A 16472-nucleotide genomic window follows, 5' to 3' on the forward strand; every position below is an offset into this window, starting at 1 on the left:
AAGCAGTGTGGATGGAAGAATGAGATTACAGAGAGATATTACTGGATTAAGTGAATGGGCAAAAGTGCGGCAAATGGATTTCAACGTAAGCAAGTTTGAGGCCTTCCACTTTGGACCTCAAAAAGATAGATCAGAAAACATATTAATGGATGTTACTCCAAAAAATTGACCTCATGACATTTTGTGTGGATTCGCTTGTTTCTCAAGTCTGCCAAACTTTTAAAAGTTACCAAAATATTGCAATAGGAACCTTATGGCCCGTAGGGGATCGAACCCGCGACCTTGGCGTTATTAGCACCACGCTCAAACCAACTGAGCTAACCGGCCATGTAGACATCTTAGCTTTATGGGCTTACCCGCGTGTTGGGTAGTTTGTGTTTATTTTTACACCAGCTGACAGGGTTTTACAACGAATATTGAATAAACCACATCCCTTAAACATTGTTACTTGTTTCTGTATATACTGTCGAGGATGTAGATCAAAATTAACAAACAAAGAGCACTTTAATGTAACAAATTAAATTCCGATCAATATTATTTTACTAACAATCAACAGCCCATCCATAAAACACTGCCCCGCTATAAAACCTGTGGGCAGGACCCTGAGCTGCCTGTCTATCTGTCTGTCTGTCTGTTTATCCGTCTGATTGGGTCTCGGCCGTATTCTCAGGCCAGGCTTTTTGTTTGCTGGCTGCAGGCCTCGCTCCCCGACTGACTGAACAACTACCGGGCCGTGCGTCAGAATCAATGACTGTGACTGACTGTCTGCCCATTTATGGCCACATTTCTGAGTTCCTGCCTTCGCTCTGTGTCGCAGGCCTGTCTCTGTCCCTTAGGATCACAACACACTCACAAGCTTCACGACTGAACGCAGGTTTGGTCAGTCTGTCCTCGCAGGTCCTTCGGAAGCTAATGATTTTGAACTGAATTATTTTTCCTGAGTGACTTGTGAAGTTAGGTTCAGTGATATGTTTGCGAAAGAGAACGGAGGAAATAGTTAGTGTGCAACTCGACATTTCTCTACATCGGAATACAAAACTTGATTGGATGGATAGAAGAGGTCTGAAAGGATGGCCGATCGGCTGTGGGTGGCTCCGAATTCTGCAGTGGCTGCAGTGGTTCATTACCGGTAATGAAAATGAGGTAATATACGACCACAAGCTGCCGGTGCAAATCGTTCAATTTCCCAAACTTGACCCACCGAATCAAATGAAGTTCCTGGGAAAGCTACAAGACAACGCCGGTCTGTCGGGCATCGTTTGAAGCAACTGGCAGTTTAAAGTGGCATCTACAGCCATGCATGTACTGCCATGTGCCGCTGCAATCGCCGAGTGGTTGAAGCGTTAAATTCAAGATCAAATGGAGTTTTCCTTCGCAGGTTTGATTTCTGCTCGCTGAATTATTGTTTAAAGATCCGTTCAATGCTCAAATGAATGAACTGGATCTAATTCACTTCATTTATCTCTCTCAGAGCATGAGAGATACTCGAGCGTGGCCGGCGCTTTTAATTGGGTGCCCAATGTACTCTTGCAAAATTCAAATACACAAGAAAGAATCTTGCCCAATCTGCAACTAAAATTCTGCTACTTTGCAGAACCACCCATTTATAAACGACTTTATTTACATGAATATCTCTATCTCTCCTTGTCTCTTGTCTACATGTTGCCCCCTGATGGACTTCTCAGGCTTCCTGGAACGGTAAAGGCTGATCTCACCTGCAACACCAGCAGGGAAAGGTAAAGGAAAAAAAGACTGAGACGGTCGGAAAAGTAAAGGTGCAACCCAGCTGATAAATTCGTAGCTAATGTCTCCACATTTTTGTCTCTTCGCCCTCACAGTGAAAGAAAACAGCAATGTGAGTAAAATATACTTATGGTAGCTTGTATACTCTGACGATGCCGAGGCAGATGCCAATGTAGCTTCAGATTAACTAATTCTGAAAAGTATTATTTGAAAAAACAAGTCGTACATTGTAAACAAATTTAGTAAAGAGAGGCTAATATTGGTGACTGGAAATAGGTAGTGCACAACTTGATATTGCTATGTGTAGGAATCGAAAACGAGATTGGGTGGACAGAAGCGGTTGGAAAGGATAGCCGATCGGCTGAAGACTGTGGTGAAATTTTAGACCGGCTGCAGGGCTTTCTAGCAAGCGGCTCGTTGGTCTCGGGGTATGATTCTCGCTTAGGGCGTTTTTTTAATAGAATATGCTAGAGGACCCGGGTTCAAATCCCGGACGAGCCCTGTTATCTCACTGCTTTTTAGTGAAAAGTCACCAATTGGATTCTGACATCTTTGCAGTTGTTCGAATTGAATTATATTTGAGCTCCAGAGGACAAAGTGCAGAAGTTTCCAAGGCGCAACACACACGGAGTAAAAAAAAATGTCTCAAGATGATGTGGAGATTGAAGCTGAATGTGAATTTACCCCAATTTCGGCGGTCTCATTGATATTAGATGACGGGATCGAGAACCACATATCCAAGTTTGCCGATGACACGAAGATAGACAGAATTATAAGCAGTGTGGATGGAAGAATGAGATTACAGAGAGATATTACGAGATTAAGTGAATGGGCAAAACTGCGGCAAATGGATTTCAACGTAAGCAAGTTTGAGGTCGCCCACTTTGGACCTCAAAAAGATAGATCAGAAAACATATTATTGGATGTTACTTCAAAAGATTAAGCTCATGACATTTTGTGTGGATTCGCTTGTTTCGAAAGTCTGCCAAACTTTTAAATGTTACCAACGCATTGCAATAGGAACGTTATGGCCCGTACGGGGATCGATCCCGCGACCTTGGCGTTATTAGCACCACGCTCTAAACAACTGAGCTAACCGGTCATGCATGCATCTTAACTTTATTGGCTTACCCGCGTGTTGGATAGTTTGTGTTTATTTTTACACCAGCTGACAGGGTTTTGCAACGAATATTGAATAAACCACATCCCTTAAACATTGCTACTTGTTTCTGTATATACTGTCGAGGATGTAGATCAAAATTAACAAACAAAGAGCACTTTAATGTAACAAATTAAATTCCGATCAATATTATTTTACTAACAATGAACAGCCCATCCATAAAACACTGCCCCGCTATAAAACCTGTGGGCAGGACACTGAGCTGCTGTGAAAATGATATCACCGCAAAGTGATTCGATCACGCTGCGTTTTGACGTTGAGTCAGATGTCTGTCTGTCTATCCGTCTGATTGGGTCTCTGCCTTATTCTCAGGCCAGGCTTTTTGTTTGCTGGCTGCAGGCCTCGCTCCCCGACTGACTGAACAACTACCGGGCCGTGTGTCAGAATCAATGACTGTGACTGACTGTCTGCCCATTTATGGCCACATTTCTGAGTTCCTGCCTTCGCTCTGTGTCGCAGGCCTGTCTCTGTCCCTTCGGATCACAACACAGCCACAAGCTTCACGACTGAACTCAGGTTTGGTCAGTCTGTCCTCGCAGGTCCTTCGGAAGCTGATGATTTTGAACTGAATTATTTTTCCTGAGTGACTTGTGAAGTTTGGTTCAGTGATATGTTTGCGAAAGAGAACGGAGGAAATAGTTAGTGTGCAACTCGACATTTCTCTACATCGGAATAGAAAACGTGATCGGATGGATAGAAGAGGTCTGAAAGGATGGCCGATCGGCTGTGGGTGGCACCGAATTCTGCAGTGGCTGCAGTGGTTCATTACCGGTAATGAAAATGAGGTAATATACTACCACAAGCTGCCGGTGAAAATCATTCAATTTCCCAAACTTGACCCACCGAATCAAATGAAGCTGCTGGGAAAGCTACAAGACAACGCCGGTCTATCGGGCATCGTTTGAAGCAACTGGCAGTTTAAAGTAGCATCTACAGCCATGTAAGTACTGCCATGTGCCGCTGCGATCGCCGAGAGGTTGAAGCGTTAAATTCAAGATCAAATGGAATTTTCCTTCGCAGGTTTGATTTCTGCTCGCTGAATTATTGTTTAAAGATCCGTTCAATGCTCAAATGAATGAACTGGATCTAATTCACTTCATTTATCTCTCTCAGAGCATGAGAGATACTCGAGCGTGGCCGGCGCTTTTAATTGGGTGCCCAATGTACTCTTGCAAAATTCAAATACACAAGAAAGAATCTTGCCCAATCTGTAACTAAAATTCTGCTACTTTGCAGAACCACCCATTGAAAAGCGACTTTATTTCCATGAATCTCTCTATCTCTCCTTGTCTCTTGTCTCGATGTTGTCCCCTGATGGACTTCTCAGGCTTCCTGGAACGGTAAAGGCTGATCTCACCTGCAACACCAGCAGGGAAAGGTAAAGGAAAAAAAGACTGAGACGGTCGGAAAAGTAAAGGTGCAACCCAGCTGATAAATTCGTAGCTAATGTCTCCACATTTTTGTCTCTTCGCCCTCACAGTGAAAGAAAACAGCAATGTGAGTAAAATATACTTATGGTAGCTTGTATACTCTGACGATGCCGAGGCAGATGCCAATGTAGCTTCAGATTAACTAATTCTGAAAAGTATTATTTGAAAAAACAAGTCGTACATTGTAAACAAATTTAGTAAAGAGAGGCTAATATTGGTGACTGGAAATAGGTAGTGCACAACTTGATATTGCTATGTGTAGGAATCGAAAACGAGATTGGGTGGACAGAAGCGGTTGGAAAGGATAGCCGATCGGCTGAAGACTGTGGTGAAATTTTAGACCGGCTGCAGGGCTTTCTAGCAAGCGGCTCGTTGGTCTAGGGGTATGATTCTGGCTTAGGGCGTTTTTTTAATAGAATATGCTAGAGGACCCGGGTTCAAATCCCGGACGAGCCCTGTTATCTCACTGCTTTTTAGTGAAAAGTCACCAATTGGATTCTGACATCTTTGCAGTTGTTCGAATTGAATTATATTTGAGCTCCAGAGGACAAAGTGCAGAAGTTTCCAAGGCGCAACACACACGGAGTAAAAAAAAATGTCTCAAGATGATGTGGAGATTGAAGCTGAATGTGAATTTACCCCAATTTCGGCGGTCTCATTGATATTAGATGACGGGATCGAGAACCACATATCCAAGTTTGCCGATGACACGAAGATAGACAGAATTATAAGCAGTGTGGATGGAAGAATGAGATTACAGAGAGATATTACGAGATTAAGTGAATGGGCAAAACTGCGGCAAATGGATTTCAACGTAAGCAAGTTTGAGGTCGCCCACTTTGGACCTCAAAAAGATAGATCAGAAAACATATTATTGGATGTTACTTCAAAAGATTGAGCTCATGACATTTTGTGTGGATTCGCTTGTTTCGAAAGTCTGCCAAACTTTTAAATGTTACCAACGCATTGCAATAGGAACGTTATGGCCCGTACGGGGATCGATCCCGCGACCTTGGCGTTATTAGCACCACGCTCTAAACAACTGAGCTAACCGGTCATGCATGCATCTTAACTTTATTGGCTTACCCGCGTGTTGGATAGTTTGTGTTTATTTTTACACCAGCTGACAGGGTTTTGCAACGAATATTGAATAAACCACATCCCTTAAACATTGCTACTTGTTTCTGTATATACTGTCGAGGATGTAGATCAAAATTAACAAACAAAGAGCACTTTAATGTAACAAATTAAATTCCGATCAATATTATTTTACTAACAATGAACAGCCCATCCATAAAACACTGCCCCGCTATAAAACCTGTGGGCAGGACACTGAGCTGCTGTGAAAATGATATCACCGCAAAGTGATTCGATCACGCTGCGTTTTGACGTTGAGTCAGATGTCTGTCTGTCTATCCGTCTGATTGGGTCTCTGCCTTATTCTCAGGCCAGGCTTTTTGTTTGCTGGCTGCAGGCCTCGCTCCCCGACTGACTGAACAACTACCGGGCCGTGTGTCAGAATCAATGACTGTGACTGACTGTCTGCCCATTTATGGCCACATTTCTGAGTTCCTGCCTTCGCTCTGTGTCGCAGGCCTGTCTCTGTCCCTTCGGATCACAACACAGCCACAAGCTTCACGACTGAACTCAGGTTTGGTCAGTCTGTCCTCGCAGGTCCTTCGGAAGCTGATGATTTTGAACTGAATTATTTTTCCTGAGTGACTTGTGAAGTTTGGTTCAGTGATATGTTTGCGAAAGAGAACGGAGGAAATAGTTAGTGTGCAACTCGACATTTCTCTACATCGGAATAGAAAACGTGATCGGATGGATAGAAGAGGTCTGAAAGGATGGCCGATCGGCTGTGGGTGGCACCGAATTCTGCAGTGGCTGCAGTGGTTCATTACCGGTAATGAAAATGAGGTAATATACTACCACAAGCTGCCGGTGAAAATCATTCAATTTCCCAAACTTGACCCACCGAATCAAATGAAGCTGCTGGGAAAGCTACAAGACAACGCCGGTCTATCGGGCATCGTTTGAAGCAACTGGCAGTTTAAAGTAGCATCTACAGCCATGTAAGTACTGCCATGTGCCGCTGCGATCGCCGAGAGGTTGAAGCGTTAAATTCAAGATCAAATGGAATTTTCCTTCGCAGGTTTGATTTCTGCTCGCTGAATTATTGTTTAAAGATCCGTTCAATGCTCAAATGAATGAACTGGATCTAATTCACTTCATTTATCTCTCTCAGAGCATGAGAGATACTCGAGCGTGGCCGGCGCTTTTAATTGGGTGCCCAATGTACTCTTGCAAAATTCAAATACACAAGAAAGAATCTTGCCCAATCTGTAACTAAAATTCTGCTACTTTGCAGAACCACCCATTGAAAAGCGACTTTATTTCCATGAATCTCTCTATCTCTCCTTGTCTCTTGTCTCGATGTTGTCCCCTGATGGACTTCTCAGGCTTCCTGGAACGGTAAAGGCTGATCTCACCTGCAACACCAGCAGGGAAAGGTAAAGGAAAAAAAGACTGAGACGGTCGGAAAAGTAAAGGTGCAACCCAGCTGATAAATTCGTAGCTAATGTCTCCACATTTTTGTCTCTTCGCCCTCACAGTGAAAGAAAACAGCAATGTGAGTAAAATATACTTATGGTAGCTTGTACACTCTGACGATGCCGAGACAGATGCCAATGCAGCTTCAGATTAACGAATTCTGAAAAGTATTATTTGAAAAAACAAGTCGTACATTGTAAACGAATTTAGTAAAGAGAGGCTAATATTGGTGACTGGAAATAGGTCGTGTACAACTTGATATTGCTATGTGTAGGAATCGAAAACGAGATTGGGTGGACAGAAGCGGTTGGAAAGGATAGCCGATCGGCTGAAGACCATGGTGAAATTTTAGACCGGTTGCAGGAATTTCTGGCAAGCGGCTCGTTGGTCTAGGGTTATGATTCTCCCTTAGGGCGTTTTGCTAATGGAATATGCTAGAGGACCCGGGTTCAAATCCCGGACGAGCCCTGTTATCTCACTGCTTTTTAGTGAAAAGTCACCAATTGGATTCTGACATCTTTGCAGTTGTTCGAATTGAATTATATTTGAGCTCCAGAGGACAAAGTGCAGAAGTTTCCAAGGCGCAACACACACGGAGTAAAAAAAAATGTCTCAAGATGATGTGGAGATTGAAGCTGAATGTGAATTTACCCCAATTTCGGCGGTCTCATTGATATTAGATGACGGGATCGAGAACCACATATCCAAGTTTGCCGATGACACAAAGAGATAGAATTATAAGCAGTGTGGATGGAAGAATGAGATTACAGAGATACATTACTAGATTAAGTGAATGGGCAAAACTGCGGCAAATGGATTTCAACGTAAGCAAGTTTGAGGCCGTCCACTTTGGACCTCAAAAAGATAGATCAGAAAACATATTAATGGATGTTACTTCAAGAGATTGACCTGATTACAATTTGTGTGGATTCGCTTGTTTCCAAAGTCTGCCAAACTTTTAAAAGTTACCAAAATATTGCAATAGGAACTTTATTGCCTGTACGGAGATCGAACCCGCGACCTTGGCGTTATTAGCACCACGCTCTCACCAACTGAGCTAACCGGCTGTGTATGCATCTTAACTTTATGGGCTTACCCGCGTGTTGGGTAGTTTGTGTTTATTTTTACACCAGCTGACAGGGTTTTGCAACGAATATTGAATAAACCACATCCCTTAAACATTGTTACTTGTTTCTGTATATACTGTCGAGGATGTAGATCAAAATTAACAAACAAAGAGCACTTTAATGTAACAAATTAAATTCCGATCAATATTATTTTACTAACAATGAACAGCCCATCGATAAAACACTGCCCCGCTATAAAACCTGTGGGCAGGACACTGAGTAACTGTGAAAATGATATCACCGCAACGTGATTCGATCACGCTGCGTTTTGACGTTGAGTCAGATGTCTGTCTGTCTGTCGGTCTGATTGGGTCTCTGCCTTATTCTCAGGCCAGGCTTTTTGTTTGCTGGCTGCAGGCCTCGCTCCCCGACTGACTGAACAACTACCGCGCCGTGTGTCAGAATCAATGACTGTGACTGTCTGTCTGCCCATTTATGGCCACATTTCTGAGTTCCTGCCTTCGCTCTGTGTCGCAGGCCTGTCTCTGTCCCTCAGGATCACAACACACCCACAAGCTTCACGACTGAACGCAGTTTTGGTAAGTCTGTCCTCGCACGTCCTTCGGAAGCTAATGATTTTGAACTGAATTATTTTTCCTGAGTGACTTGTGAAGTTTTGTTCAGTGATATGTTTGCGAAAGAGAACGGAGGAAATAGTTAGTGTGCAACTCGACATTTCTCTACATCGGAATAGAAAACGTGATTGGATGGATCGTAGTGGTCTGAAAGGATGGCCGATCGGCTGTGGGTGGCTCCGAATTCTGCAGTGGCTGCAGTGGTTCATTACCGGTAATGAAAATGAGGTAATATACTACCACAAGCTGCCGGTTCAAATCATTCAATTTCCCAAACTTGACCCACCGAATCAAATGAAGCTCCTGGGAAAGCTACAAGACAACGCCGGTCTATCGGGCATCGTTTGAAGCAACAGGCAGTTTAAAGTGGCATCTACAGCCATGCAAGTACTGCCATGTGCCGCTGCGATCGCCGAGTGGTTGAAGCGTTAAATTCAAGATCAAATGGAGTTTTCCTTCGCAGGTTTGATTTCTGCTCGCTGAATTATTGTTTAAAGATCCGTTCAATGCTCAAATGAATGAACTGGATCTAATTCACTTCATTTATCTCTCTCAGAGCATGAGAGATACTCGAGCGTGGCCGGCGCTTTTAATTGGGTGCCCAATGTACTCTTGCAAAATTCAAATACACAAGAAAGAATCTTGCCCAATCTGCAACTAAATATTCTGCTACTTTGCAGAACCACCCATTTGTACTCGACTTTATTTACATGAATCTCTCTATCTCTCCTTGTCTCTTGTCTCTATGTCGTGCCCTGATGGACTTCTCAGGCTTCCTGGACCGGTAAAGGCTGATCCGGTCACGTGAACTCATATCGGGATTTTCGGGGCCCCCCCGCTGGAAACCCGCAGGAAACCCGACCCTAAAATCGAGCCCATGATGTCTGTCCATTGACTTTCTGCCAGTTAGAAATTTAACAGAAATGAAAGGCAGGAACAGATGTTTAATGACCAATGGATTTTGCTGAACACCATTTATTCTTTGAATTATCGGTAACTTTTTTCCTGAAACCCCACACTCGGCCGCAAGAATAACTTGTGTGAGCTGGGCATTTGACTCAGTCTCATTTTTTTTTTCTGTGACGGTACTGGTGGACATTTCCCAAGAAGCAGAATCCAAATTGAGGAATATTTCATTTTGAAACCGATGTCCCTCTTTGGTTCCATGAGGGTTTCAGAGAAACTGGAATATTTGTTTGTTGGTGATTCTGCTGGAACCGCAATAGTCTGATTAAAAATGTAACTAAAACGGATGATGCCGATACTAAAGCAATGGTGAGGACAGCAACTTTCCTTATTAATGGCAAAACACCGCAGTTCTCAGTCTGTTACATCAGATATTTTTAATACTCTTCATTAACAATATTTGAGTAAAAACAACAACATAAAACGATACAAAGTTCATCAGCTGATAAAACTATTCAATTCAAAATATATTTTTTCCGCAGAATTACATCAGTTAAACAAATTCCCCATGTTTGTTTATAGAAGAGAGACATTAAATCTATTTATTTTACAACAATAACTTGCTTTTTAAATGGCGCCTTTAAGGTAGAAAAAAATCCCAAGGCGCTTCAAAGAGAATGTGAAATAAAAGCCAGACAGAGTGAAGGAGAGGAGGAGGAGGCATGAGTCGCTGTTTGATCAAAGAGCCGGGTATAACTCGGGCCGAGGGAAATTGATCCTCGGGGGAGTGGAGCGGGGCGATTCTAGAATGTGGGTGCTCGCCGGCTGAAGGCCGAGGCGCTGATGGCAGATTGAACGGAGGGAGAGTTAGAAGAGATCCGAGCCAGAGGGCGGGGAGAGTTGGGTGTGTGGGGTTGTTAGGCTGGAGGAAGTTACATAGATGGAGACGGGCGAGTCAGAGTGCGGGGAGAGTTGGGTGTCTGGGGTTGTCAGGCTGCAGGAGGTTACAGAGAAGAAGGTGATAAACCTGTTAAAAATAAAAGGGACCCTTCCCTTATTGAACAGAGATATAAAGTAAAAAGCAAAGAAGTTATGGTAAACTTATATAAATCACTGGTGAGGCCTCAGCTGGAGTATTGTGTCTCATTCTGGGCATCACATTTGAGGAAGGATGTGAAGGCCTTGGAGAGGGTGCAGAGGAGATTTCCTGGAATGGTACATGGGATGAGGGAATTCAGATATGTGGAGAGACTGGGGAAGCTGGGATTGTTCTCCTTGGAACGAAGTTAAGGGGAGACTTGATAGAGGTCCTCAGAATAGTTCAGGGTTTGATAGGGAGTAAATCCGGAAAAACCGTTTCCACTGGCAGGAGAGTCGCTCACCAAAGGACACACACTTAAGATAATTATCAACAGAACCAGAGAGGAGATGAGGAGACATGTTTTTTTTTACACAGGGAGTTGTTACTGGTCTGGACTGCTCTGCCTGAAAGGGTGGTGGAAGCGGATTCAATAGTTGCTTTCAAAAGGGAATTGTATGTATTGGAGTGATTCGGTTGGCTGCATTCTCGCCTCTGATTTAGAAGTGTGTGGGTTCATTTCCACTCCAGAGAATTGAGCACAATATCTAGGCTGACATTCCCAGATCAGTACTGAGGGAATGCTGGACTGTCAGAGGTGCGGTCTTTTTTATGAGATGTTAAACCGACACCCCATCTGCCCTCTCGGGTGGACGTGAAAGATCTCATGGCACTATTTCGAAGAAGAGCAGGGGAGTTATCCCTGGTGTCCTGGCCAATATTTATCCCTCAATCCACATCACGAAAAGAGATAATCTCATCAGTATCATATTACTGTTTGTGGGATCTTGCTGTGCACATATTGGCTGCCGCATTTCCTATATTACAACATTGACTCAAATTCAGAAGTATTTCATTGGTTGTAAAGTGCTTTGGGGCGTCCGGAGGTTGAGTAAGACGCTATATAAATGCAAGTCTTTTTTTCTTTTTGTATATTTGAAAAGGAAACAATTGCAGGGCAATGGGGAAAGAGCGGGGGAGTGGGACTAATTGGACAGCTCTTTGAAAGAGTCGGCACAGGCACGATGGGCCGAATGGCCACTTTCTGCGCTATAAGATTCTATAGATTGAGAAGGCAAATTTCATGGAGGGATTTTAGCAGAAAATAAAGCTGTCTTTGCAACGGACATGAGCTAACATCTAAAATACCCACGGCTGTGGAGACAGTCAGTCGAGATTCGTCCATGATCGAGCCGAATACTTCAGGACTTGGGGTGATAAATTATCAAACATCCCGTTGAAATATTTCAACCAAAATTCTGCCACGAGAAGAAAGAAAACATGTTGGTAAATGAAGTCAATTAACTCATTCCCACTCTGCAAAGGGACTAAATACAGCCAGTGTCCATCAGGTTTTATTTTAAATTGATGCGTGTCACAATCTCTGGGACATTTGCAATTTAAGAATTTAAGACCATTTTAGATAGTTGATAACGTTTATGAAATTGAAAATCAAACTGTATGCATAAAGAGGCAATTGGACGAAAGACTGAGGAAAGCTTTCCAATTGTGGATGGCCGGTCAGGAGCTCTCACCTCACCGTTAAAAACTGTCCACTAATAACGTCAATTCAATCTGGGTTACGGCCGGTGCCGACCTTGCCCGGGTTTCTTTCCCGCATTCCTTTTGAAAGGAAATTCTCCTGCTTGTTTACGAATCCCTCGACTATGCGGACCATCTACCTCTGCAACCTGCTCCACCACAGACACCAACTCACGCGCTCCACGTCTCTGACTATGGTCTGCTGTGTATCACCCCACCCCACTCCCGCCACCATCAATGATGACCTTTCACAAATCACCCATCTGCATTCAGTATTTGTTTTATTATTTCTCGGGATGTGGGATGTCACTGGCAAAGCCTGAGTTTATTGCCAATCCCTAGTTGTCCTGAGATGGTGACGGTAGGCCTTTGTATTTCTCCACCCGAATGCACAGACGTGGAAATATCCCTCCTCACTCCTAGGCATCAAGCTCCATGTTGGAGCACATCCTCGGTCTGGACCCCAAGTGTTTCCCAGATTCCGAGCAGCATTTCCAAACCTCACCTTATGAAAACCCCTGAGAGCGCTGTACAAGTGGACACTGACGCTTCTGTTGGCAGGACATGGACTCCTTTCCATTGTGTGTCTCAGTGATGGTATCAGCTGCTCATTCATCAAATATAATACGGTTTACAGTCAGAGCTCTTATTCGGCCACAAAAACCTTACATTAGTACAACCTCAACAGAACCTCCCCATTGCCCCAGCCTGATATTTTCTCATTCCCACACTCATCCTTCAAGAAAGTTACCCGTTTAGTGCCAATTGAAGCTGCATTTTGCTGTGAACCAGTGCTCACTGGGTTGAATCTGGAACTGGGACTGACATTGTCTGAATTCACTTGCAGCTCGCACTCGAGGGGGCTTCCATTCCAACATTCAGGGCTGAACTTTAACCCGGAGGTGAAATGTCCCTGTCGATCCCTCACTACCACCGACCCCCATGTTTAGCGTTTTTTTTCAACCGAAGAACCTTCTCAACATCGCGCTGTTTGTTAAGCGAGTCCGGTGACCTGGCCTCAGCTCATCTTCTGGCAACAATGTGCAGCAGTTGATGTCCCTCTGACCTAACTTTGTCCCATGAACCCCAGGCCCAGTGCCTTTTGCTCCATTGTCTCAGCGTAAGAATTGGGTCTATATTATTCTTTTGATTGGTTTGGAAAATCCTTCTGTCAAATTCGAAAAATAGAGAGATAGAGAAATAGATGTAGAAAGATAGAGAGAGAGATATGGAGGTCGAGAGATGAAGAGCGAGATTGAGAGAGATGATAATAGAGATATAGAGATGATGATAGAGAGACGATAAAAAGCGATAAATATATATATATATATATATATATATAAATAGATAAATAGACAGACAGAGTCAGACAGAGAGAGGGAGGGAGGGAAAACAGAGACTGAGATTGCTGCATGTGGAAAGCCAGAAAGATAATTTGCACTTTCCTCCCCAACTTCTTTAGTAATAGAATGTTTCTGGTCAGTGATCTGTCAATAAACAGACCAATGGACACTCGGTCGATTACTAAGAACTAACTCTCTGGGCCGCTCTGCTGAATTGAACTCACAGTCTGTGGCGGGGTGATCCGCGGTCTTTCTGAGTGTGAGACGAAAGCCTTTGTCCAGCACGGAATCACGATCTGGGCTGCTCGGGGTCACGTCCTCAACATCGTCACAACTTCCCGGAACTGGCGCTGGAAGGAAATGATTGTTGGGAGTCAGAGCAGGAGTTTTAAAAGGTAATTCACAAAAAAAAACAGAAACCCCTCGTTACTCAGTCATCAAACCACAGGGAACAGTTTGGGCCCATCTACAATATGGAATAATCCTCAGTCATTAAACACATCAAACCACAGGGAGCAGTTTGGGGCCATCTACAATATGGAACAATCCTCAGTCCTAGAAAAGAGAAGGCTAACGGGTGATCGATAGAATGGTTACAGCACAGGAGGCCATTCGGCCTATCGAGCCAGTGCAGGTTAAAGCGTTTGGAGCTGCTGGAATAGAATGCGGGACCTCACACACGGTGAGCTCCATCCACACTGATCGAGGTCTTTAAGATTATGAAAGGCTTTGATAGGGTAGAAGTAAAGAAAATATTTCCACTTGTGGGAGAGACCAAAACTAGAGGCCATAAATATAAAATAGTGGCTCGTAAATCCAATAGGGAATTCAGGAGAAACCTCTTCACCAACATGTAACCGTAGGCGTTAATTATTGCCGCAGGTATTGGCGAACACATTGAAATTGCTTTCTCTGCTATTTTAACTCTGAGTTTGATTTATTTCTTTAAACTGGACGTATTTCGTTGTCATGATAGCAGGTAATTGAGTGTGGTGTGACAGGGTTAAGTGTTCGTCGGTTTAATCACCAACAGCAATTTCCGAGCTTTTTCGGGCAATAGGCATGAGTCATCCAATGGGATCTTTCAACGCAAATTGCAAAACAATTGTACGAATGGCGATTAATGATTGGCATTGGGCTGGTGCAATTGTACAGAAATGTGATTACAAATAAAGGAATGAGTCGGCAGCCTCCGAGCCCAGGGGTGAACTTACCAGGACCCTCTGCGCTGGGGGTCTGGTCATTCAATGGGCCAGAATCAATATCATCGTATTCCTGTTTACTGAGGTGCTCTCTGGTCTTATCTATAAAAGGAAATGTTCATTTTAGTGGAGAACAGCGGTGGAGGCGCAAGGCGGTCTTTTCCAGACCATTTAAACAGAGTTTTCCTAAATTAATGACGCACACGTCCTGACAAGTATTCAAGGGAACCCATCGGGTGGAGCTCCTGGATTCCTGATTGACATCACGGCTATTATTACAATCTGATGGCAAAACAATCACCATCACCGGTTTAGGGATCTGGTTGCGTGAGAAACTGTTTTAATTATTCCGGGTTCTTTGTCACCCTGAGTGGATCATTTTGTCGATGTTTCAAGCAGTGGCTGGTGCTTAATTATCATATTCACAAAATATTACACAGAATCTGAGTAATTACACACCGACTGTCACATTTACAAGATAATACACAGATCGAAGTATTTACAAACCGAATGTCACTCCAACAAAATATTACTCAGACCTGAGTATATAATGAGCAGGTTTATAATGTGTATAAGAAAGCGTATGGGATATTTGGCTTTGTGAATAGAGGTATCGTATAAAAACAAGGAAGTCATGTTAAACCTTTAGAAATCACTGGTTAAGCCTCAGCTGGGGTATTGTATACAATTCTGGGCACCACAGATTAGAAAGGATGTAAAGGCCTTGGTGAGGGTACAGAGGAGGTTTATCAGGATGATATCAGGGATGAGGGACTTTAGATATGTGAAGATATTGGAGAAGCTGGGATTGTTTTCCTTAGAGCAGAGAAGGTTAAGGGGAGAACTAATAAAGATATTCAAAATTAAGAGGGGTTTTGATCGAGCAAGTCGGGAGAAACTGTTTCCTTTGGCAAGTGGGTCGGTAAACAGAGGTCACAGATTTAAAATAATTGGCAAAAGAACTAGAGAGGAAATGAGGAGAAATTGTTTCACTCAGATCTGGAACGCACTACCTGAAAGGGCGGTGGAATCAGATTCCATAGGAACTTTTAAAGGTAAATAGGTATGTACTTGAAGGGGACTAATTCACAGGGTTATGGGAAAAAGCTGGGGTGTGGGACTAAATTGGACAGCTCTTTCAAAGAGCCGGTACAGGCACGATGGGCCAAATGGTCTCCTTCTGTGTTGTAAAATTCTATGATCTGAGTAATTACACACCGAAAGGCATATTTACAAAATATTACACAGATCTGAGTAATTAGATGCGGAATGTAACAGTCACAAACTATTACACCGTTCTGGGTATTACATACCTTCAGGATTCTGCGAGTTCTGGTCGGTTTGAGATAAACTTGTACTGGTATAATATTCCAGATCAATCTCTCCGCTATTAGATCGATAAACTGTCAAACCAAATGAGAACGGTGAAGAACATTTAATGTAAATTAAGGCTGTTAAATTCTTTCAAATACACAAACGCTGTCCTAAAGAAATCTTGTCAACTGTTCAGATCGCCAGCAGATACCATCATTAGTTAGCATGATACCAGAATACAAAGACAAACATACATTTACAGGCTTCACGCCTCAGAGCCTTTGCAATAAGTGTGATCATATTTATTGTATGGACTCTTAAACCGCAGTGCTCTCAGTGACCCCACCTGTGGGAGCAACACGGAGCATCATTGCCCTCTGCGGCAAGGAGAGTGTGATAAACTGCACAGTGACTGCTCAGAGTACATCGACACAATCTTCTGAATGAGAGTAGGGAAAAACACTCAGAAAAAGCTTCAG

The 16472-nt window shown here is 43.4% G+C and overlaps 5 non-coding genes across 5 annotated transcripts; 1 reads left to right on the forward strand and 4 right to left on the reverse strand.

Annotated features, from left to right (window-relative positions):
• Positions 1-254: 254 nt before the first annotated feature.
• trnai-aau (transfer RNA isoleucine (anticodon AAU)) lies at positions 255-327 on the reverse strand. Its single transcript has one exon. It is a non-coding gene; the product is annotated as a tRNA-Ile (tRNA).
• A 2444-nt stretch (positions 328-2771) lies between these two features.
• On the reverse strand, positions 2772-2845 carry trnai-aau (transfer RNA isoleucine (anticodon AAU)). Its single transcript has one exon. It is a non-coding gene; the product is annotated as a tRNA-Ile (tRNA).
• A 1874-nt stretch (positions 2846-4719) lies between these two features.
• trnap-agg (transfer RNA proline (anticodon AGG)) lies at positions 4720-4809 on the forward strand. The gene is given in 2 exon segments: positions 4720-4755; positions 4774-4809. It is a non-coding gene; the product is annotated as a tRNA-Pro (tRNA).
• Positions 4810-5336: 527 nt separating this feature from the next.
• Positions 5337-5410, reverse strand: trnai-aau (transfer RNA isoleucine (anticodon AAU)). Its single transcript has one exon. It is a non-coding gene; the product is annotated as a tRNA-Ile (tRNA).
• Positions 5411-7899: 2489 nt separating this feature from the next.
• trnai-aau (transfer RNA isoleucine (anticodon AAU)) lies at positions 7900-7973 on the reverse strand. Its single transcript has one exon. It is a non-coding gene; the product is annotated as a tRNA-Ile (tRNA).
• Positions 7974-16472: the final 8499 nt, after the last annotated feature.

This window comes from Heptranchias perlo, chromosome 20 (assembly GCF_035084215.1).
Source record: "Heptranchias perlo isolate sHepPer1 chromosome 20, sHepPer1.hap1, whole genome shotgun sequence".
NCBI classification, from domain to species: Eukaryota; Metazoa; Chordata; class Chondrichthyes; order Hexanchiformes; family Hexanchidae; genus Heptranchias; species Heptranchias perlo.